Below are 24779 nucleotides of genomic sequence, written 5' to 3'. Positions count from 1 at the left end.
TTTGGCATTTGCCAGAGAACACCAAGATTGGCAAATTCGCCACTGGCGCCCTGTGCTCTTCACAGATGAAAGCAGGTTCACACTGAGCACATGTGACAGTCTGGAGATGCCGTGGAGAACGTTCTGCTGCCTGCAACATCCTCCAGCATGACCGGTTTGGCGGTGGGTCAGTCATGGTGTGGGGTGGCATTTCTTTGGGGGGCCGCACAGCCCTCCATGTGCTCGCCAGAGGTAGCCTGACTGCCATTAGGTACCGAGATGAGATCCTCAGACCCCTTGTGAGACCATATGCTGGTGCGGTTGGCCCTGGGTTCCTCCTAATGCAAGACAATGCTAGACCTCATGTGGCTGGAGTGTGTCAGCAGTTCCTGCAAGAGGAAGGCATTGATGCTATGGACTGGCCCACCCGTTCCCCAGACCTGAATCCAATTGAGCACATCTGGGACATCATGTCTCGCTCCATCCACCAACGCCACGTTGCACCACAGACTGTCCAGGAGTTGGCGGATGCTTTAGTCCAGGTCTGGGAGGAGATCCCTCAGGAGACCATCCGCCACCTCATCAGGAGCATGCCCAGGCGTTGTAGGGAGGTCATACAGGCACGTGGAGGCCACACACACTACTGAGCCTCATTTTGAATTGTTTTAAGGACATTACATCAAAGTTGGATCAGCCTGTAGTGTGGTTTTCCACTTTAATTTTGAGTGTGACTCCAAATCCAGACCTCCATGGGTTGATAAATTTGATTTCCATTGATAATTTTTGTGTGATTTTGTTGTCAGCACATTCAACTATGTAAAGAAAAAAGTATTTAATAAGAATATTTCATTCAGTCAGATCTAGGATGTGTTATTTTAGTGTTCCCTTTATTTTTTTGAGCAGTGTATACACACACACACACACACACACACACACACACACACACACACACACACACACACACACACACACACACACACACACACACACACACACACACACACACACACACACACACACACACACACACACACACACACACACACACACACACACACACACACGCACACGTACACACACGCACAGATAGACACAGACACACACACTACATCAGACTAGCCAATGCCCTAGACCAGGTATTCCCAAACTGGGGAACACAATGCCGTCAGGGGTACGCAAAATTAAAATGTGATTAACTTTTTTTTTATAGATAAAAGAAAATTAGTTTTTTTTGTAAAAAGAAAATTCTTCACATTTTCAAACAGTCCATTTATATTTTCCAACGGGGCTACACATTTGGGTGAGTTTTTATTTTTTTCTCACCTGAGTAGCCTCGTTTCACTGCCAAAAATAAAATTAAGCCATTTAGTGTTCAGCGAAATAACAACACAATGTCAAATACAGGTAGCCTTGTCAAATAATTAACATCCAATCACATTAACCGTTACTTTCTCGCAGGAATTCCACTAACGGTCCGTATGTAGCCAAATTTAGCTGCTGTCTCCCTGTCATGGCAAAAGCCATAGTGGAGTGGTAACGCGCATGCAAGCAGTTGCTCCCGATGCCACTTGGGTACACTGCAGCATCCACCGAGAGACTCTTGCTGCTAAGGGAATGCCTGACAGCTTGGAAGACGTTTTGGACACTACAGTGAAAATGGTTAACTTTGTTAAAGCAAGGCCCCTGAACTCTCGTGTATTTTCTGCACTATGCAATGATATGGGCAGCGACCATGTAACGATTTTACACCATATAGAAGTGCGCTGGTTATCAGGGGGCAAAGTATTGACACTTTTTTGTAAATTGAGAGACGAGTTTAAAGTTTTGTTTACTGACCATCATTTTCACTTGTCTGACTGCTTGCATGATGACGAGTTTCTCACATGACTGACCTATCTGGGTGATGTTCTTTCTCACCTGAATGATCTGAATCTAGGATTACAGAGACTCTCCACAACCGTGCTGGACAAAATTGAGGCTATGATTAAGAAGTTGGAGCTCTTCTCTGTCTGCATTAACAAGGACACCACACAGGTCTTTCCATCATTGTATGATTTTTTGTGTGCAAATGAACTCAAGCTTACAGACAATGTCAAATGTCATTTGGCAAAACACCTGAGTGAGTTGGGTGCGCAATTAAAATCTAATTTTATTTCTAGGAACGCGAAGCGAGGCAGCCATCTCTGTCGGCGCTGGAAGTGCTCAGGTACTTTCCCGAAACGGATGCACAAACAACTGGATTCGTTATCCCTTTCATGCCCTGCCTTCAGTTCACTTACCGATATCTGAACAAGAGAGCCTCATCGAAATTGCAACAAACGGTTCTGTGAAAATTGTATTTAATCAGAAGCCACTGCCAGATTTCTTGATTGGGCTGCGCTCAGAGTATCCTGCCTTGGCAAATCGCTCTGTTAAGACACTGATGCCCTTTGCAACCACTTACCTATGTGAGAGTGGAATCTCGGCCCTCACTACCATGAAAACTAAATACAGGCACAGACCATGTGTGGAAAAGGATTTAAGACTGAGACTCTCTCCAATACAACCCAACATTGCAGAGTTACTGTATGTGAATCCTTTCAAGCACACCCTTCTCATTAACCTGTGTTGAGTTATTCACAATTTTCAACGAGGTTCGATGTTTAGTGTGTGTGTGTGTGGCAGGCTTACAACGATGGCAAAAAACAACATTTGAGAGTACGCTGACCCTGGTGCACAGCTGGAGGTTGAATGTTTGATGGGGTACAGGACTATACAAACTTTGGGAACCACTGGCCTAGACAGACCTGAGAATGAGTTGAAGATGGATTGGACAAAGATGGTGTCATGAAAGAGACAGGGAGCTATAGGATAGCTATAGAGTTCCCACCGTAAATCCACTACAGAATAGATTTACTAAACCGCAGTTCTGCAGACAATCCACCATGTTGGCATGGAATGCTCAATGAGAAAACATTCTAATTAGCATTCTAGAATGGCATATTTGTTGCCAATATGGCAGCCATTCTAAATCTAAATCTCACCCAGATTTTGCTGAGCTCTGTATATCTACGGTTCAGGTGTATTCTGTTATACACCTGGGAGACACTGGGTCTATGGAGTTCAATCATTTCCCCTCACTGTGTCTTCCACAGCAGAAATACTTCTTGGAGAACCTTGATGTTTATGACATTATTGTTCCAATCCTTCTTCCTCTGGACCGTGGCAGTTAACGTTACACAGGACATTCTGGATCTCAGATGCTACAGGGACGTCTCCCTCGGCACCGCAGGGACAAGGCAAGGCTGGGTAAGCCTGAGAAATCAGCTGCTCTTGGCCCCAGTGCAGTGTGGGATGGCTCATTGGGCCCACGCAGGTACAGTAGCAGGGTGAAAGATGACTGCAGAGATTCACAGCTGGTCAGCAGTCCTCCCTCCATCCCTCCATTGTTCATTCCTCTCCTCCTTTTTCCTCCTTCCGGGGACTATGCTTGACTGCCTCCATTACCCAATCCTCACCCCCTCTCCATCACCTTTTTCCCAATTCAATCTGACCCACGGTCCATATACACAGTACCAGTCAAAAGTTTGGAGACACCTACTCATTCAAGGGTATTTCTATATTTTTACTATTTTCTACATTGTAGAATAATAGTGAAGACATCACGACTAGGAAATAACACATATGGAATCATGTAGTAACCAAAAACGTGTTAAACAAATCAAAATATATTTTACATTTTAGATTCTTCAAAGTAGCCACCCTTTGCCTTGATAACAGCTTTGCACACTCTTGGCATTCTCTCAACCAGTTCATGAGGTAGTCACCTGGAATGCATGTCAATTAACAGGTGTGCCTTGTTAAAAGTTAATTTGTGGAATTTCTTTCCTTCTTAATGCATTTGAGCCAAAGAGTTGTATTGTGGCAAGGTAGGGGTGGTATACAAAAGATAGGCCTATTTTGTAAAATACCAAGTCCATATTATGGCAAGAACAGCTCAAATAAGTAAAGAGAAATGACAGTCCATCATTACTATAAGACATGAAGGTCGGTCAATCCGGAAAATTTCAAGAACTTTGAAAGTTTCTTCAAGTGCAGTCGCAAAAACCTTCAAACACTATGATGAAACTGGCTCTCACGAGGACCGCCACAGGAAAGGAAGACCCAGAGTTACCTCTGCTGTATAGGATAAGTCCATTAGAGTTAACTGCACCTCAGATTGCATCTCGAATTTCTGCATAGAAAACACAACGAAAGGATACCAATAAGAAGAAGCGACTTGCTTGGGCCAAGAAACATGAGCAATGGACATTTGACCGGTGGAAATCTGTCCTTTGGTCTGATGAGTCCAAATTTGAGAATTTTGGTTCCAACCGCTGTGACTTTGTGAGATGCAGAGTAGGTGAAAGGATGATCTCTGCATGTCTGGTTCCCACTATGAAGCATGGAGAAGGAGGTGTGATGGTGTGGGGGTGTTTTGTTGGTGACACTGTGATTTATTTAGAATTCAAGGCACACTTAACCAGCATGCCTACCATAGCATTCTGCAGCAATACTCCATCCCAACTGGTTTGTGCTTAGTGGGACTATCATTTGGTTTTGAACACGACAATGACCCAACATACCTCCAGGTTGTGTAAGGGCTATTTGACCAAGAAGGAGAGTGATGGAGTGCTGTATCAGATGACCTGGCCTTCACAATCACCCGACCTCAACCCATTGAGATGGTTTGGACCGCAGAGTGAAGGAAAAGCAGCCAACAAGTGCTCAACATATGTGAGAACTCCTTCAAGACTGTTAGAAAAGCATTCCAGTTTAAGCTGGTTGAGAGAATGCCAAGAGTGTGCAAAGCTGTCATCAAGGCAAAGGGTGGCTACTTTGAAGAATCTAAAATCTATTTTGATTTGTTTAACACTTTTTTGGTTACTACATGATTCCATATGTGTTATTTCATAGTTTTGATGTCTTCACTATTATTCTACAATGTGTACAAATGTGTACAAATAGTACAAATAAAGAATGAGTAGGTGTGTCCAAACTTTATAATGGTACTGTACACAAACATTAAATGTATGCATACACCGATCTCCGAAGACTGTTTTTTTTCAGGTGATTGAGTCATTGTTGCAGCTGCTGTAAACTCGATATGTGTGTGTGTGTGTGTGTGTGTGTGTGTGTGTGTGTGTGTGTGTGTGTGTGTGTGTGTGTGTGTGTGTGTGTGTGTGTGTGTGTGTGTGTGTGTGTGTGTGTGTGTGTGTGTGTGTGTGTGTGTGTGTGTGTGTGTGTGTGTGTGTGTGCGCGTGTGCGTGTGCGCGTGTTGTTTTTAGGGTTCCCAGAGTCCGTCCAGTCCTGAGCTGACCAGCGGCTGGGTAACAGTAGCTGTTTGACAGATGGACTGTTTGCTGTTGGAGAGCGATTTGGGAGTTATATAGAGGTTGGGTAGGCAGAGGTAAAGCTCACAAACATGTGCTCCTTCACACACACACACACACACACACACACACACACACACACACACACACACACACACACACACACACACACACACACACACACACACACACACACACACACACACACACACACACACACACACACACACACACACACACACACACACACACACACACACACACACACACACCTTTTCAACAGTAAACACAGTTGGGTCAGGTGAAGGGATAGAGGGAGGAAGAGATGGAGGAAGGGATGGATGGAGAGCGGGATAGAAGAGAGGAAGGGGACTCATGCCTAGCCTAGATTTTTGGTGTGTTGCTTGGCAACTCCAGTTCATTAGACTGACTCTGGCACCCAGTGAATATGTATACTGTTTAAGGAGACGCACACATGCACGCACACACACAGCACACACCAGAGAGGAATGGGGGACACTTGAATACCCGTGTGTGTGTGTGTGTGTGAATGCTCCCCTCTCCATCCCCCCTCCATGCCCTGATGCACTAACAGCCATCCATCAGCGGGCCCATTTATCTGGGGACTCAGTTAAGACCCACCATTGTCTGGTTAAAGAATCTCACTTAAAGCCGAGGTAAAGAACCCTTTCAGGAGGGTTTTTTGGGAGTTCTCCGGCTGGAGAGGGTTTTTGTTGGAGTTTAGGCTAGATCCAGATTGAGGCAGAATCAAACAGTAGGTGATATGCTACACATTGGGGGTAAATGCAGTGAGTTACTACTGTACCCCCATATTCTTTAAACCTTGTGCAAGGTGAAATATACATTTAAGTCATTGTTTGTTCTACGTTATAGCGCTGATGATGTTGAGTAAATAAGACGTTCTTCGAAACACTTTGACAGCTAGTGAGTAATGTGTACAACTAGATGTCACAGTGGCATTTGTATGATCAAGCAGTGGTTGTGATCCCCATGTGTCCTGTCTGCTCTTTGTCCTTCCCTGGCATCGAGGCACAAACGCATCATACATCTTGTAGGGCTTATACTCCCTGCCTTTTCTCAGCCCTGTAAATATGCTAACGTTCTCTGACTACTGGCATTTTGGGTTGGTCGGCATTCTGTGAGAGAGAGAGAGAATTAAAAAACAAATCCAATTTTGATAAACTCCCACATTTATTGGGTGAAATATCAGTGTGCCATTACAGTAGAAAGATTTGTGACCTGTTGCCACAAGAAAAGGGCAACCAGTGAAGAACAAACACCAGTGAAAATACAACCCATATTTATGTTTATTTATTTTCCCTTTTGTACTTTAACTATTTCCACATTGTTACAACACTGTATATAGACTTAATATGCCATTTGAAACGTCTCTGTTCCTTTTGAACGTTTTAATGTTTACTGTAAATTTGTTCTTGTTTATTTCCCTTTTGTTTATTATCTATTTCACTTTCTTTGGCAATTTGAACATATATTTCACATGTCAATAAAGCCCTTTGAATTGGAGCGAGAGAGAAATACCACTTGAAATGTAAATCTCAGCTTTACTTTATCCTCTGTTGGGGGCGTTGCATTTTTATATGAAATGTTCCTGATTTGAATGTAGATGTGTGGATACAGAGAGCCTATCATTCTGTATTCACCCAGGCCAGTATATGAAGAGACAGTCTGTGTTTGACTTGAATAAATGCATCTGTCAAAGCAGCAGACGTCGCCTCTCTGTCATAGTGTCAAAACAGCATGACTATCACTCGTATTGGCCGTGTGTGTGCATATCTTGACACATGTTAATTTGGCTGGAGGGATAAACATTACAAGTAAGATGTCACACTCAAGGCATGTACATGTATATGAAGGTGTGGATGTGAGTTAAGATTTGATATGGACCAATGACATTTGACAGAGTTTTATATGGGTATTTCCTATTCACGAGGAAGCTGCTGTTTCTCTGAAAGGCCGATTAAAAACATGGTGCTGTTCGCATCTGACCTTAATACAATTTGATTTGATTTTGACTAGTTGTGATGTTAAAAACGTTTGCAGACAGTTAACTTAATAGTCAACAAATGTTGGATAGACCAAGACTCTTTCAAAATACTAAAGGGCAATTACGCCACAAACCAGTGTCTTATGTGAAAACAGCACATTTCTATGATCTGTGGCCAAATAGATAAGAGTAATGGTTCTAAATAATACTCATCTGTGACATCACAGATAGTAGTACTCCATTTTTTACATTGTGATTGTCAAAACCGGCAGTAGAATATTTTAACTTTATATTTTTCTTCTACAAAACGTAGATATTTGCCGTTTTCACATGTACACACAATTGTGTTGGAGATAATGAAAATGAGGTTTAAAAGTGGTGGAATTGCCCTTTAATGTGAAACAAACATAAACCTGAATGCATAAAAGTGTCTCCTAGAAAATGCACTTTGCATAGTCCCCCAAAAACATTGGGATCTCATGGGTCAATGTTCCCCTATTGTATCCGTCTACAGTACGTAATCTACCTGCAGGACAGCTGTGCGCCGCTGCCTGCCACGTCTTCCAGAATCATGCGAGAATCATGGCCAATTCATCCACTGTGTGAATGAACAGACGCGGCAAGGGGGGGCGCACTCTTACTTCAGTTCTTTTTTAAATCCTGCGAACCCGATGGCTATCACAGCGCGCTTGCATTGCACGCAGCAACTCACATAACCGCGCACTCTGCAGTGCTCTGTCTGATCTCCCTTCTTGCTACAGTTTTAACAAAGTTTTAAGAGTTCGTGTCACTTGGCTTGCGTCCTTGTCTCGTGGCCGAGGCTATTGTCTGTGAGGTGAAGCGGAGCGCGGCAGTGCAGTGCGGTGTAGTGTCCAGTTACAAATAGTGCACTGTGCTGCTGCTGCGAGGAGGCACGGCGACAGAAATATATGGCTCTCGAGAGACGGCAGAGAGAGAGAGAGAGAGAGAGAGGGGGAGAGAGAGAGATCTGAGAAAGCTGCACAGTAGTCAGAGACTGACCCGGAGTTACTGGATTTTGTTTTAAATAGGAGAACGCAAACTGGGATTACTCCTTTACCGTATTTTCCCCCCTGAGCCACAACAACACTCACCTTCTTCAGACTGGTTGAGACTTGTAGTTGTTCTCCTGCTAGATGAATAGGAGTAGTTGGAGACTTCACTAGGTGAGTGGTTTACACATATTGGCATTTGAAATGCTTTACCATGCCGATGTTTTCTTCTTTCCAAATTAGACCTTTCACTGGACATGCTGAACTGGTTAATTTGCCGTTTTGCAGTCTGAATGCTGTAATCTCTGGAGTAAATTGTATTACTGGTGAAATATTTAACGTTTCCACCTTCTCTTTTCTATTGCTGTGCATAATTCACGACTTCATAGGATACAATAAATACGTATAATACATATAATTATCAAAATCATGTTGGCCATATGATATTATTCACATACTAAAAAGAATAGCCCGGTGTAGAAGTTTACTACCATGGTTATCTGAAATGTTTTAGTACCGCTTGGCGGTGCTAACACTGTGATTATTCACTCCTATTACACGCGCTTAATAAGATTTCTCGCCTCTGCGCTATGCAGATGCGTTGCCTTTTACACATTAATTTTAATAACAAAATGTCCACTGGTAGTGATAGTTCGTTCCTCATGGTGTGCAAACACTGTATTTTGGTCTGTGTAATTACAGAGGTAGGCTACTGGTCCCGTTCTATACTTACATTGTCAGTTTAACTCTGAAACCATTTACTTCTTATTATATCTGTTTGTCTCCTGGTCCCAGTACATGTATACAAAACAACAGTTAAGTAATTAAGCTTTAATTGAAGCAGAGTAAGTCACTATTACTTTTGGAGTGAAATATGGTTGGATATCTTGGCAATTATTCTAATTGACTTTGTTAATAAGCTATTGCTATCATGTTGGGCAGTGTTTACACATTGAACAGAGAAGGGTAGATGTAAGGTTGTATTTTGTTATGGAACTCCCTTATATCGCTTTCTTTTTGTTGACTACTTGACAGTGATTTTGATGACATACAGCGGGTGTTAAATTCTTCCATGTCCCTTCTTTTGACTTGTGAATGCATCAGGATTGGCACTTGCTGTGTGGGCAAATTTTTCCTCTCCTCAGTAACAGTAGGCTACAGTACACTGCCATCCATTCTAATTCAACACCACAGATTCTGTCTTGTCAGCCCATTACATATTTATTTTTATATTTTACCTTTATTTAACTAGGCAAGTCAGTTAAGAACAAATTCTTATTTTCAATGACGGCCCAGGAACAGTGGGTTAACTGCCTTGTTCAGGGGCAGAACAACAGATTTTTACCTTGTCAGCTCGGGGATTCGATTCTTGCAACCTTTTGGTTACTAGTCCAAAGCTCTAACCACTAGGCTACCTGCCGCCCCACATATACTAACCTTTAGTTAGTATGAAGGACGTTCATATTGAGGCTGGGATTGTTTACAGTAGGCCTGTAGTGCCACATTTGAGACTTCAAGAGAAAACAAAGACAAGGAGATACAATGCCTTTTTTCAAGACAAACTATTTACTCCAACACATTGTCTTTCAAAGCAGGCTTTAGTCTATAAAATGCACCCCAACGGTGGGACATTTAAAGGATTTGAGCTAACAATATGCATGTGACCTGTTCAGTGTGTGTGAAACCTCTGAAACGTAACTGTCTAGCTCCCGGCATCGGCTCCTAATTGGGAATCCCAACATGTGAGTTATGATTAATCTTGATTGTCTATTTCCATATGCTAAGTGGATTTATAAAATGCATCCCAACGGTGGTTCATTTAAACAGTATGTGTGTGTGACTGTGTGAGTTCACAGTACCTCAGAAACCTAACTGTTTAGCTCCCTGCGTCGGCTCCTAATGGTCCTCCATGCCTACATGCGAGTTCTGATGAATCCTGAATGTCTCTTTCCATCATACTGAGTGGGGTATGATGATGAGGTATCCACTGTGGGTTAATAGCTTACTTACAGATGCATTTGGCGACTTTTGAGTGCATTCAGACACCCTTAGCCCCTCAGAGAATATGAATGTGGCTGTAAAAATCACAACTACAAAAATATCCCTTTTTATCACAACAGAGTAATCACAACATATGCTGTTTTTATCACAACAACTCAACAATATGTCTTAATGCCATTTCCATCCTTTGACACAATGATGGATGCTTCAAAGATGTATTCGTGTGTTTTTTGGCTTGAAGGAAGTGGCTCTCATGAACACAGCATTACTGTAATCTCAGAGCCTCTCCTTGCTGTGATGCTGTGCACGCGGTACTGTCTCATACTGTGCGCTCCGCGACAAACAGTGACCCCATCCAGATGGTTGAATTACTCTGAGAGTTTTGGCAGAGAGAGTTCCTTGAGTTCACCCCTCAGAAAGGCCTGCTCGGCTCGGACTGCTAAAGCCCCTGAAGACATGAGATAAAGAGAGAGGGAATGAGAAGGGAGGAAGGAGAGGGGAGACTGGGGAAGAGAGAGGGTTGGGGAAAATTGCTGAATCGAGAAATGATCTGATGGGATGCCTCTCGGCAAAGTTACTGGGTTTATATTACAGCTGAGTTTCAACAAGGGAAACTGGACAGAGAAAAAAACAATATATGCTCAAAAACATCCCCCCTCCCTGCTCTTTCCTTTCCCCTCCCAAGCTTCATAACAAAGATAACCACCAGTGTGAACTGTACTTACAGATAAGTACAGAGCAGCTGAGAAGCATCTCTCTCAGCTCTCTCAGCTCTCTCAGCTCTGTCTCTCTGTCTCTCTGTCTCTCTGTCTCTCTGTCTCTCTTTCTCTCTCTCTCTCTCTCTCTCTCTCTCTCTCTCTCTCTCTCTCTCTCTCTCTCTCTCTCTCTCTCTCTCTCTCTCTCTCTCTCTCTCTCTCTCTCTCTCTCTCTCTCTCTCTCTCTCTCTCTCTCTCTCTCTCTCTCTCTCTCTCTCTCTCTCTCTCTCTCTCTCTCTTCTCGTTGTTTGGTGTGAATAGCAGCATATGATTAGCTGGTGTGATTGATATTTGCGCGGTGCTGGTAATTTGCCCGCTCACTGACACGGAACACCAGCACAAACATAGCAATTAGTCCCTGTTCAGAGAATTCTGGAATGAAAGTGACCTCACGGACCCCTGCGTTCTGTGCGGTCACTATGGAGACAGATTGAGTGACAGCGCCATTGTTGACCGGCTTTGTGATTGGGCATCTCTTTGGGGAAGGGACTTGGGAGCATGGGGCGGAATGCTGTTCAGGATTAAAAGAGACATTGTCATGCGCGTGTAACCTAAACAGGCATTACCCTCAGTCCCTCAGTGCTCTTAAAAAGACTTTAGTTACTCATTCAACTGACACGGGCTAGAGCCACTGAAAGAGACTGGCCTCACAGAGACAAACCTCACAATAAGATAATAGACGAGCTTGTATTCATTGGTTTGAAATAGGATTTTAATCTGACGTAAATTCTCTCAGGCATTGATTTACTGTTGGTCAAAGCAAACATTATATCCCAAATAAAATATATCCTCTCTGTCCCCCACACCTCTAGTGCTCTGTTCTATCATGTCCCCACTTTTAGTTTAAATATAGATCCACTTAGTCAATGTCTCTTCTCTTCCCTGTCCGGTAGCCTCTTCTAGATTAAGTAGAGGTCTTTCTGTAGGCTGGTAACCAGTAGACACACACTGGACTATCAAAGAGCCGCCCGGCTGACGGTTTATTACCTTGGCATAGACAGCCTGCCCCTAGGGATCCTGCCCCTAGGGATCCCCCTAGGGATCCTGCCCCTAGGGATCCTGCCCCTAGGGATCCTGCCCCTAGGGATCCTGCCCCTAGGGATCACCTTTGTGGATCAGGGTAGAAGTTGCCCTTAGGCACAGATCGAGCATCAGTTTTCGCACCCCCACCCCCAAAACCTAACCTTAACCATTTGGCCGAGAGACGAATGTAAGGTTGGCATGACCTGACCTGGTAAAGCACTATACTTTCAATTGTATTTGTCCCAGAACATTTCTGTCAAAATAAGAAGCATGATTATTTTTCTCCTCTCCTCTGTTCATCGCCCTTGTTTATTTATCTGTTTATCGAGATGGGCACATTGCCATGTCTACCCCAGGGGTTCGGGGAGGTGATTGCTTTCCGCGGGATACAATGAGAAATGGAAATGTTGACAATATGATAAAACTTGATCATCTGTAGCTGGCTCGCTGTTTAAAGGCCAGCGTTGTTAGGGTGACTGTGTTACCATAGCTACTGGGGAAGAATGCAACATGTTGTTTGCTGAGTGCTTCTATTGTTGAGATCCTGTCTGAATAACATATTGCGTCAACCTGTTTGTTTTGTTCAGCATTTGCGTCAGCCGTCAACACTATAAACGTCTACTGTTGTTAAATGCAAGGCACACCATGTGGTTGATTCAAGTCAAGGTCTGACACATAATTATGCTGAAACAAGTGTTACTTAACGAACATCAGCAGCTTATCTGTGAATAGTGGAAGCTATTTAGTGAGATTGTATTCTATTTCTGGCAGTGGATAAGGGACCAGTTTATGCAAAAAAGGTGAGATGGCATACTGTTTGAGGGAAAGAGGAGGGAAAGACACATGTATTGATCAGGTACCGGTGTTCCATTTCAGAGGTTTCCTCTAAGGTGACTTGAGTCCTGCATTGTCATGGTTTGGGGCCCCTCGCTCTCTCCTCCTTTTCCGTCCTATCTCTTCCCTTCTCTCCCCTCCTGTTCCGTCCTATCTCTTCCCTCCTCTTCCGTACTCTCTCTCCCCTCCTCTCTCCTCCTCTTCCGTCCTCTCTCTTCCCTCCTCTCCCCAACTCTTCCCTTCTCTCTCAGCCTCCTCAATCCTCTCTCTTCCCTTCTCTCTCCTCCTCTCTCTAACTCTTCCGTCCTCTCTCTTCCTTTCTCTCCCCTCCTCTTCCCAAATCTTCCATCCTCTCTCTACCCTTCTCTCTCCTCCTCTCCCCAACTCTTCCATCCTCTCTCTTCCCTCCTCTCCTTCTCTCCCCAACTCTTCTCTTCTCTCTCAGCCTCCTCAATCCTCTCTGTTCCCTTCTCTCTCCTCCTCTCCCCAACCTTCCATCCTCTCTCTCCCCAACTCTTCCATCCTCTCTCTTCCTTTCTCTCTCCTTCTCTCTACTTCTCTCCCCAACTCTTCTGTCCTCTCTCTTCCTTTCTCTCTTCCCTCCTCTCCCCAACTCTTCCGTCATCTCTCTTCCCTCCTCTCCCCAACTCTTCCCTTCTCTCTCAGCCTCCTCAATCCTCTCTCTTCCCTTCTCTCTCTAACTCTTCCGTCCTCTCTCTACCCTTCTCTCTCCTTCTCTCCCCAACTCTTCCATCCTCTCTCTTCACTCCTCTCCCCAACTCTTCCATCCTCTTTCTTCCCTTCTCTCCCCAACTCTTTCATCCTCTCTCTTCCCTTCTCCCCAACTCTTCCGTCATCTTTCTTCCCTTCTCTCCCCAACTCTTCCATCCTCTCTCTTCCCTCCTCTCCCCAACTCTTCCATCCTCTCTCTTCCCTCCTCTCCCCAACTCTTCCATCCTCTCTCTTCCCTTCTCTCCCCAACTCTTCCATCCTCTCTCTTCCCTTCTCCCCAACTCTTCCATCCTCTCTCTTCCCTCCTCTCCCCAACTCTTCCATCCTCTCTCTTCCCTTCTCTCCCCAACTCTTCCATCCTCTCTCTTCCCTTCTCCCCAACTCTTCCATCCTCTCTCTTCCCTTCTCCCCAACTCTTCCATCCTCTCTCTTCTCTCCTCCTCTTCTGTCCTCTCTCTTCCCTTCTCTCCCCTCCTCTTCCATTCTCTCTCTTCTCCCCAACTCTTCCGTCCTCTCTCTTCCCTTCTCTCCCCAACTCTTCCGTCCTCTCTCTTCTCCCCAACTCTTCCGTCCTCTCTCTTCTCTCCTCCTCTTCCATTCTTTCTCTTCCCTTCTCTCCCCTCCTCTTCCATTCTCTGACTTCCCTTCTCTCTCCTCCTCTTCCGTCATCTCTCTCCCCTCCTCTTCTCTCCCCTCCTCTTCCATCCTCTCTCTTCCTCTCTCCCTTCCTCTTTCCTCACTCTACTCAGCTTCAATCTCTCTGACAAGCAATTAGCTGCGACTATCGCCCCACAACTTGCACACACACCGAATGACCGCACGAAAAAGCTACATCATAAACTGTAGTAATTTCACGCCAGGTTTTAGTTCGAAATGATTTAAATTCTCACCAGAGAGGTAGAAACAGAGAGAGAGAGAGACATGTTACTGGCTGCGTGATTATTCTCACCGCTGTTTGGGTTCCTGAATGAGTGAATGGCTGTGGGTTGTATGGAACAGGCCTGACATGTCTACACGTCAAACAGAATTAGAAGTAGCAAACCAGCATTCTATTATCCTCCACTAAAGCACGACAGCTAGCTCTGCTTCCTACACCCAAACCTGAAACCTCACTTCCTTACTGGAGCATGGAAATCTGTGTTGTGTTCTAAATCTGAAACATTGTTAAGACATCTTGTATGCCTGTTTTCTCAGGAGGGATCGTGTCAAGGGGTGTTTGTGAATGAGAAGTAAAATAAAGATGGACTTAACTCGTTACTAACAGGAGTCGTTTATACAGAATTACAGAATTAGAGGTGCTGTTGATCTGTTGATCTGGAGTCTGTTCTGCTTGTTGGAGTTAGAATTAGACTGCTGAGAGAGGAAGAGAGAGAAAATCTAATCAACCAATTAAAATGGTATTTGTCACATGCTTCGTAAACAACAGGTGTAGACTAACAGTGAAATGCTTACTTCCGGGTCCTTTTTCAACAATGCAGAGTTAAATATAAGCAAATATATATAATAATACACCATTATAATCGAAATATTGACCAAAAAAAAGAGAGAGAGAAAAAAGAGAAGAAGAAAATGTAGAAAAGCAGTTATAAGGAGTAGTGAGTCAGGAGAGCAGGTAGAATGATAGACTATTAGAGAGAAAGAGAAGGAGTGAAAGAAAGTGGAAGAAAGAGTGAAAAAGCATATTGATTGCCTACCAGTGTATCAAAAATATCCCAATGCCCCAGGGCAGTGATTGGGGACACTGCCCTGTGTAGGGTGCCGTCTTTCGGATGGGACGTTAAACGGGTGTCCTGACTCTCTGAGGTCATTAAAGATCCCATGGCACTTATCGTAAGAGTAGGGGTGTTAACCCCGGTGTCCTGGCTAAATTCCCAATCTGGCCCTCAAACCATCATGGTCACCTAATAATCCCCAGTTTATAATTGGCTCATTCATCCCCCTCCTCTCCCCTGTAACTATTCCCCAGGTCGTTGCTGCAAATGAGAACGTGTTCTCAGTCAACTTACCTGGTAAAATAACGGTAAAATAAAAAAAATTAAAATAAAAAATCAGTACAGAGGTTGCCCTTGAAGGAGAGGTAAAGAGAGTCATTATGTCATTGTTTCTGAGTCACTTTCTGTTTTTCTCTCTCTCAATTCAATTCAAAAGGCTTTATTGGCATGGGAAACATGTTTACAATGCCAAAACAAGTGAAATAGACTCTCTGTCTATTTCTCTCTCTCGCTCTCAATTCAATTCAATTTATTGGCATGGGAAACATATGTTTACATTGCCAAAGCAAGTTAAATAGATAATAAACAAAAGGGAAATAAACAAAAAAAAATGTACAGTAAATATTACACTCACAAAAGTTCAAAAAGAATGAAGACATTTCAAATGTCATATTATGGCTATATACAGTGTTGTAACAATGTGGAAATAGTTAAATTACAAAAGAGAAAATAAATAAACATACATATGGGTTGTATTTACAATGGTGTTTGTTGTGGCAACAGGTCACAAAACAGGTCACAAATCTTGCTGCTGTGATTGCACACAATAGTTATGGGAGTTTATCAAAATTGGATTTATTTTTGAATTCTTTGTGGGTCTGTGTAATCTGAGGGAAATATGTGTCTCTAATATGGTCATACATTTGGCAGGAGGTTAGGAAGTGCAGCTCAGTTTCCACCTCATTTTGTGGGCAGTGTGCACATAGCCTGTCTTCTCTTGAGAGCCAGGTCTGCCTACGGCGGCCTTTCTCAATAGCAAGGCTATGCTCACTGAGTCTGTACATAGTCAACGTTTTCCTTAAGTTTGGGTCAGTCACAGTGGTCAGGTACTCTCTGTTTAGGGCCAAATAACATTCTAGTTTGCTTAGTTTTTTCGTAAATTCTTTCCAATGTGTCAAGTAATTATCTTCTTGTTTTCTCATGATTTGGTTGGGTCTAATTGTTTTGCTGTCATGGGGCTCTGTGGGGTCTGTTTGTGTTTGTGAACAGAGCCCCAGGACCAGCTTGCTTAGGGGGCTCTTCTCCAGGTTCATTTCTCTGTAGGTGATGGCTTTGTTATGGGAGGTTTGGGATTCGCTTCCTTTTAGGTGGTGAAATTAATGGCTCTTTTCTGGATTTTGATAACTAGCGGGTATCGCCCTACTTCTGCTCTGCATGCATTATTTGGTGTTTACATTGTACACAGAGGATGTTTTTTCAGAATTCTGCATGCAGAGTCTCAATATGGTGTTTGTCCCATTTAGTGAATTCGTGGTTGGTGAGCGGACCCCAGACCTCACAACCATAAAGGACAATGGGTTCTATTACTGATTCAAGTATTTTTAGCCAGATCCTTATTGGTATGTAGAATTTTATGTTCCTTTTGATGACATAGAAGTCCCTGCTAGTGGTTAGAGCGTTGGGCCAGTAACCGAAAGGTAGCTGGATCTAATCCCCGAGCTGACAAGGTAAAAACCTGTCATTCTGCCCCTGAGCAAGGCAGTTAACCCACTGTTCCCCCGGGTGCTGAAGACGTGAATGTTGATTAAGGCAGCCCCCTGCACCTCTCTGATTCAGAGGGATTGGGTTAAAAAAGGAAGACACATTTCAGTTGAATGCATTCAGTTGTACAACTGACTAGGTATCCCCTTTTCCCTTTCTTGCCTTGTCTCTCAGATCGTTGACAGCTTTGTGGGAGTTACCAGTGGCGCTGATGTTAAGGCCGAGGTATGTATAGTTTTTTTGTGTGCTCTAGTGCAACAGTGTCTAGATGGAATTTGTATTCGTGGTCCTGGCAACTGGACCTTTTTTGGAGCACCATTATTTTAGTCTTACTGAGATTTACTGTCCAGGTCTGGCAGAATCTGTGCAGAAGATCTAAGTGCTGCTATAGGCCCTCCTTAGTTGGGGACAGAAGCACGAGATCATCCGCAAACAGTAGACCTTTAATTTCAGATTCTAGTTGGGTAAGGCCGGCTGCTAGAGACTGTTCCAGTGCCCTCGCCAATTTGTTGATATATATGTTGAAGAGGGTAGGGCTTAAGCTGCATCCCTGTCTCACCCGCCGGCCCTGTGGAAGAAAAGTGTGTTTTTTGCCAATTTTAACCGCATACTTGTTGTTTGTGTAAATGGATTTTATAATGTTGTATGTTTTTCCCCCAACACCACTTTCCATCAATTTGTATAGCAGGCCATCATGCCAAATTGAGTCAAAAGCTTTTTTGAAATAAACAAAGCATGAGAAGACTTTGTCTTTGATTTGGTTTGTTTGTTTGTCTCTCTATCTTTCCCTCTTTCTCTCTCGCTCTGTCTATTTCTCTCTCTTTTCTCTCTCTCTCGCTCTCTCTACCTCCCTCTCTCCCACTCTCCCTCTCTCTCTCTCTTTCTCTCTCTCTCTCTCTCTCTCTCCTCTATTTCTCACTATCTCTTTCTCTAAGTGAGATGAATTGGAGTCAATGAGAGGATCTTTTCATAGCCTCTGGTAGTCGTATTTCAGTTCTGTCCTGTGTGTTTCGCACAGCAGCCTGTGGCCTGGAGTTTATCCTAAACGTAAGAGACATAGCTCGTGCGCCTTCTACAGAGCAGCTCAGTACTGTAGAAATGTCAAACCAATCAGAATTTATATTTATTTCACCTTTATTTAACCAGGTAGGCCAGTTGAGAACAAGTTCTCATTTACAACTGTGACCTGGCCAAGATAAAGCAAAGCGGTGCGACAAAAACAACAACACAGAGTTACACATAAACAAACGTACAGTCAATAACACAATAGAAAAAATCTATGTACAGTGTGTGCAAATGTAGAAGAGTAGGGAGGTAAGGCAATAAATAGGCCATAGAGGTGAAATAATTACAATTTAGCATTAACACTGGAGTGATAGATGTGCAGATGATGATGTGCAAGTCGAGATACTGGGGTGCAAAAGAGCAAGAAGATAAATAACAATATGGGGATGAGGTAGTTGGGTGTGCTATTTACAGTTTGGCTGTGTACATGTACAGGTACAGTGATCGGTAAGCTGCTCTGACAGCTGATGCTTAAAGTTAGAGAGGGAGATAAGACTTTTTTTCCTATTCGTTCCAGTCATTGGCAGCAGAGAACTGGAAGGAAAGGCGGCCAAAGTAGGTGTTGGCTTTGGGGATGACCAGTGAAATATACCTGCTGGAGTGTGTGCTACGGGTGGGTGTTGCTATGGTGACCAGTGAGATGAGATAAGGCTGGGCTTTACCTAGCAAAGACTTATAGATGACCTAGAGCCAGTGGGTTTGGCAACGAATATGTAGCGAGGGCCAGCCAACGAGAGCGTACAGGTCGCAGTGGTGGGTAGTATATAGGGCTTTGGTGACGAAACGGATGGCACTGTGATAGACTACATCCATTTTGCTGAGTAGAGTGTTGGAGGCTGTTTTGTAAATGGCATCGCCAAAGTCAAGGATCAGTAGGATAGTCAGTTTTACGAGGGTATGTTTGGCAGCATGAGTGAAGGAGGCTTTGTTGCGAAATAGGAAACCAATTCTAGATTTAATTTTGGATTAGAGATGCGTAATGGGAGTCTTTGTATTTGTGGTTGTCCACATATTCTAAGTCAGAACCGTCCAGAGTAGTGATGCTAGTCGGGCAGGCGGGTGCAGGCAGCAATCGGTTGAAGAGCATGCATTTAGTTTTACTAGCATTTAAAAGCAGTTGGAGGCCATGGAAGGAGTGTTGCATGGCATTGAAGCTCGTTTGGAGGTTCGTTAACATAGTGTCCAAAGAAGGGCCAGATGTATACAGAATGGTGTCGTCTGTAGAAGACTATAGAAACACGGTAAATGTTTTAAATGGATCCTAAATCCTCAGGGATGTTGCCTTCTGTGTCATATCTAGATATTGCGTGTCTTTACGATAAGCAAGCCTTTTCATGCAGCAGCGTTTAAGTCGATGTGAGATTCATTAATCGCGTGGCTGCCTAGCCAGAGCAAGGCAGAAGGCAGCTAATTTGATCAGTGGATGAGATTTGAGTATGGAGCCTTCTTTAATCTTTGGCTAATGAAAAAAATGTATCTTAGCTTTGAAATCGTTATGAAAGGGTAATTAAGAAGATATCTTCTGAAAGATTTATCGTTAGTGAAAATGCATTTGATGAATGGTAATGATATTTAAAAAGATGCGCCAATGGATGACAGAAATAAAAACCTCTCAGCTGAACTTTTGGGGAGATTGTGTGATCATATCAAAAAGAGAATACTGTACAGACTTGTTGCATGTTCATGCAGAACAATAGGAGGGCGATAGAGAGGCAGATTGTCTGAGAAAGATGGACAGAAAGAGGCGAGAGACAGAATAGGAGGACGATAAAGATTGGAAGAGAATGGTTAGAAAAGGAAACAGAGAAAGTGGTTTCCGCTACAGGGAGGGAGATGCAGCTTAATGTCGTTTTTTTTCTCCATATGCACTGGACTGGGTGTTCCCAGGGGCCCCAGCTGCTCTGTATTGGTCCATCTCTGTCTGTGGACTCCATATATCACTAACACAGACCTACACAGGTGGGAGAGGGAGGGAGGAAGATAAGGAGGGGTGGAGAGTTAGAGAGTGTGAGGGAGAGAGGGAGAAAGAGAAAGGATTGAGAGAGGGAGGGAGTGAGAGAGAGAAAGTGGGATAGAGAGAGAGGGGGAGGGTGGGAGAGAAAGAGGAAGTAGCTCTCTGTAGAGATATGAATTAATGAATGGAGCTGGTACGTGGTCTACCAGTCAGTTCTCCACATGTCTGGCTTTAAATACAGTCTGCTTTTCTAATAAGCACACTCTCAGGGCACACACTCCTTGCGTACTCCAGTCCACACAGACGCTCACACACACATGGACACACACATCCCCCATTGTGCTCCCCACACTGTCTCATACACACATAGACACACACACACACACACACTGCGGCTCCAGACAAGGGCTCCTGTGAGTCAGCCCTTTATTGGTGTGTATGTGTGTGTGTGTGGGGGCATGCATGTGTCTGTCCCTACAGACACAGTGCTGTCTCAGTCCTAAAGGTGGACCACAGGCAGGATGTGTGGTCTGAACCATTGGCTCTGCATAACATGTCTCTATTCTGCCCTGAAAGAACTGCTCAGTCAAAAGGCCATGTGGGCATGGGATGTTTTAACAGTGGTAAACCACAGCTCCGTGTTGAACGCACCTCAGTGACATGATAGTTAGATTAGGGAGCTGCTTTCAAGATAAATAGTTATTTGGAGGTGAATGCTACTGTAGTCTGTTGTATGAGCGCAGGTTTAAAGTTACTCACTTTGTGTGGGGTGAGATTTCCTAACAGTATAGTACAGTATGTATGGTACACTTGCCTATCAATCGTCTAGCCATGTATTGTGTTAACCGACAGCTCATGCACTTGAGACGATGTATAACCCTCGGTTAACCTGAAAGACAATTGAGAAACTTGAGCGTTATCACGAGGAGTGCCCCTTTTTCCAGACACTATTAGTAACTGGTACACCAGTCTGATTTGGCTGGTTGTGAAACAAGAGAGTGTGATGCCTATTCTGGTGTATTTGAAACCTCCTGAGATTTGGAGGCAGGTACATTGGAAAGCTGACTCTGTCCTGTTCCTTTCTGCCTCGTGTGCTGGGGACTGAACAGGGTTGTTTATTAACGATTCTGTAGGTGGCACAGCATTTTTCCTGACAACTGCTGAAGAGTTTGTTTATACTCTTACACAAGCAGGCAGGCTCATGCACACACACACACACACACACGCACGCACGCACGCACACGCGCACGCGCACACGCACGCGCACACGCACACACACACACACACACACACACACACACACACACACACACACAGAGACACAGAGAGGTTGTCTTGGTATCTGACAGGTGGACCAGCACCAAGCTCCTGGGCCACAGAGGAGATCTGACAGGAGAGAGGGAGGAAGGAGGGGGAGAGATAAAGAAAGGGATGGAGAGAGAAAGAGAACAAAAGAGATGTGCTCTCTGTTTCTGTGTATACTTTGCTAATAACTATTAAATCCTTATCCAAACATTTGGAGTCCGATAATCCAAATCCAGCAGGACCAAGCATGACTCTGATGCTATCATTAACATCCCTGCTTTTCCATTGCAACAAAGCCCTCCAGACATAGGGTCATTTCCATGTAAAAGGACCCATGAGCCACGTTTTTCAACCATTTTCCATCCTAAAAATTTGGAATAAGCAAAGGCCTCTGGTCACAGATGGAAAAGGGGTCTTAAAAAACATTACTAAAATGTATTAGAAAGGTATGAAAACACAATAATGTTTTGCAGAAATGATTTGGCTAGTGTCTTGTAATTCTGTGACCAAAAACCCCAGATATCTTTCAGATATTTTCTAATTTCTCTCCCTCATGAGGAGGGATGATTATGAAAGTTCACAGAAGTAACAAGGAAAGGTAGACCTACCAATTAGTTATAGTTTTTTTAATGAATTATTAAATTATTAAAACATTCAACTCTGTTACCAAATCAGTAACTGATTGACTGGAAAATCTGTAACAGAATGACGGCAATTGAATTGGGCAAAATGAGAAATCATAGTAGTCACAAACTACAGTGCAGTAGAGTACAGTAGAGCACACATGAGTGTGCTTTTTAAAATAATTGTACCAATATGTTATTTGGATCATTTCTGGAGGTGAAGATTACATTTTAAATGGTGTCAGCATAATTTTATTTTCATTCATTTTGGAGTAGAATGTCCTATTGAAATGTAATCAGAACTGAGCTTCTCACCTCTTCGACCCCCCGCACCCTTTGACCTTTCCCACTGCTACATATGTTAAAACTGACCTTTCCCACTGCTACATATGTTAAAATTGACCTTAGATAAGTATAGAGCCGATTTGCTTCCTCCTTCACTGGGCTGTGATTCTTGGAGAGACAAAGCACATAGAAAGTCAATACCAGAGCCGCTCTCCAGAGAGGCTGGTGTCATTTATTTTTCAGGCCTGAAAATGGTTTTCCAGTGCTAAATCTATACCGTACGTTTCTGTGAAATGCATTTAAACTCTAAGTGGGATGACTTTTGAATGAAATAAGAGAAATACTTATAGCTGATTGAAATTGATTCCCCTAATGATAGTGATGAATCATTGTCCTTGTGCTCCGATGAGAATATAAGAGGTCCAAAACAAGCCTGAATCTGGATGTACGGTAGATGATGCAGAATATTTATAGATAGCCTGTTTGTTTCTCATGCGTCTCTGTTTTCAGATATCTTTGCTGTACCAGCCATCCTGAGATCCTGAGGACTCACGGCTGGGTTAGAGAGGCCGGCGGCTTGGTTAGAAAGATCTCACGGCTGGGTTTGAAACATCTCACGGCTGGGTTAGAAGAGAGATCTCACGGCTGGGTTAGAGAGGTCTCACGGCTGGGTTAGAAAGATCTCACGGCTGGGTTAGAGAGGTCTCACGGGTGGGTTAGAGAGGACGGTGGCTGGGTTAGAGAGGTCTCACGGCTGGGTTAGAGAGGCCGTCGGCTGGGTTAGAAAGATCTCACGGCTGGGTTAGAAAGATCTCACGGCTGGGTTGGAAAGATCTCATGGCTGGGTTTGAAACATCTCACGGCTGGGTTAGAGAGGCCGGCGACTGGGTTAGAAAGATCTCACGGCCGGGTTAGAGAGGTCTCACGGTTGGGTAAGAAGAGAGATCTCACGGCTGGGTTAGAGAGGTCTCACGGCTGGGTTAGAAAGATCTCACGGCTGGGCTAGAGAGGTCTCACGGCTGGGTTAGAGAGGACGGTGGCTGGGTTAGAGAGGTCTCACGGCTGGGTTAGAGAGGCCGGCGGCTGGGTTAGAGAGGCCGGCGGCTTGGTTAGAGAGATCTCACGGCTGGGTTAGAGAGGGCTTACGGCTGGGTTAGAGAGGTCTCACGGCTGGGTTAGAGAGGCCGACGGCTGGGTTAGAGAGATCTCACGGCTGGGTTAAAAAATCTCACGGCTGGGTTAGAGAGATCTCACGGCTGGGTTAGAGAGGTCTCACGGCTGGGTTAGAGAGTCCTCACGGCTGGGTTAGAGAGGTTTCACGGCTGGGTTAGAGAGGCCTGACGGCTGGGTTAGAGAGGCCTCACGGCTGGGTTAGAGAGGTCTCACGGCTGGGTTAGAGATGCCGGTGGCTGGGTTAGAAAGATCTCACGGCTGGGTTTGAGAGGCCGGCGGCTGGGTTAGAAAGATCTCACGGCTGGGTTAGAAAGATCTCACGGCTGGGTTAGATAGGTCTCACGGCTGGGTTAGAAAGATCTCACGGCTGGGTTAGAAAGATCTCACGGCTGGGTTAGAGAGGTCTCATGGCTGGGTTAGAGAGGCCAGCGGCTGGGTAAGAGAGGCCGGCGGCTGGGTTAGAGAGATCTCACGGCTGGGTTAGAGAGGGCTTACGGCTGGGTTAGAGAGGTCTCACGGCTGGGTTAGAGAGGCCGGCGGCTGGGTTAGAGAGATCTCACGGCTGGGTTAAAAAATCTCACGGCTGGGCTGGAGAGGTCTCATGGCTGGGTTAGAGAGGTCTCATGGCTGGGTTAGAGAGGTTTCACGGCGGGGTTAGAGAGGCCTCACGGCTGGGTTAGAGAGGCCTCACGGCTGGGTTAAAGAGGCCTCACGGCTGGGTTAGAGAGGTCTCACGGCTGGGTTAGAGATGCCGGCGGCTGGGTTAGAAAGATCTCCCGGCTGGGTTTGAGAGGCCGGCGGCTGGGTTAGAAAGATCTCACGGCTGGGTTAGAAGGATCTCACGGCTGGGTTAGATAGGTCTCACGGCTGGGTTAGAGAGGTTTCACGGCGGTGTTAGAGAGGCCTCACGGCTGGGTTAGAAAGATCTCACGGCTGGGTTAGAGAGGTCTCACGGCTGGGTTAGAGTGGCCGGCGGCTGGGTTAGAGATGTCTCACGGATGGGTTAGAGAGGTCTCACGGCTGGGTTAGAGATGCCGGCGGCTGGGTTAGAAAGATCTCACTGCTGGGTTTGAGTGGCCGGCGGCTGGGTTAGAAAGATCTCACGGCTGGGTTAGAAAGATCTCACGGCTGGGTTAGAGAAGTCTCACGGCTGGGTTAGAGTGGCCGGCGGCTGGGTTAGAGAGGCCGGC

At 44.6% G+C, this 24779-nt stretch overlaps 1 protein-coding gene across 4 annotated transcripts in view; it reads left to right on the top strand.

The window, feature by feature from the left end:
* The first annotated feature begins 8043 nt into the window (after positions 1 to 8043).
* Positions 8044 to 24779, top strand: part of sema5a (sema domain, seven thrombospondin repeats (type 1 and type 1-like), transmembrane domain (TM) and short cytoplasmic domain, (semaphorin) 5A) — a 202594-nt gene continuing 185858 nt past the window's right edge. For 2 of the 4 annotated variants that reach the window (XM_071414900.1, XM_071414897.1), the window contains exons 1-2: positions 8045 to 8540; positions 17359 to 17409. The gene's annotated coding sequence lies outside the window, so the exon portion shown is untranslated. Of the gene's footprint in view, positions 8541 to 17358; positions 17410 to 24779 lie in introns of all 4 variants that reach the window. The other 2 variants (XR_011676583.1, XM_071414898.1) reach the window with 2 other exon arrangements.

This window comes from Salvelinus alpinus, chromosome 8 (genome assembly GCF_045679555.1).
Source record: "Salvelinus alpinus chromosome 8, SLU_Salpinus.1, whole genome shotgun sequence".
Classification (NCBI taxonomy): domain Eukaryota; kingdom Metazoa; phylum Chordata; class Actinopteri; order Salmoniformes; family Salmonidae; genus Salvelinus; species Salvelinus alpinus.
The sequence above is the reverse complement of the archived record's forward strand: the minus strand, read 5'-3'. Positions and strand labels throughout refer to the sequence as shown.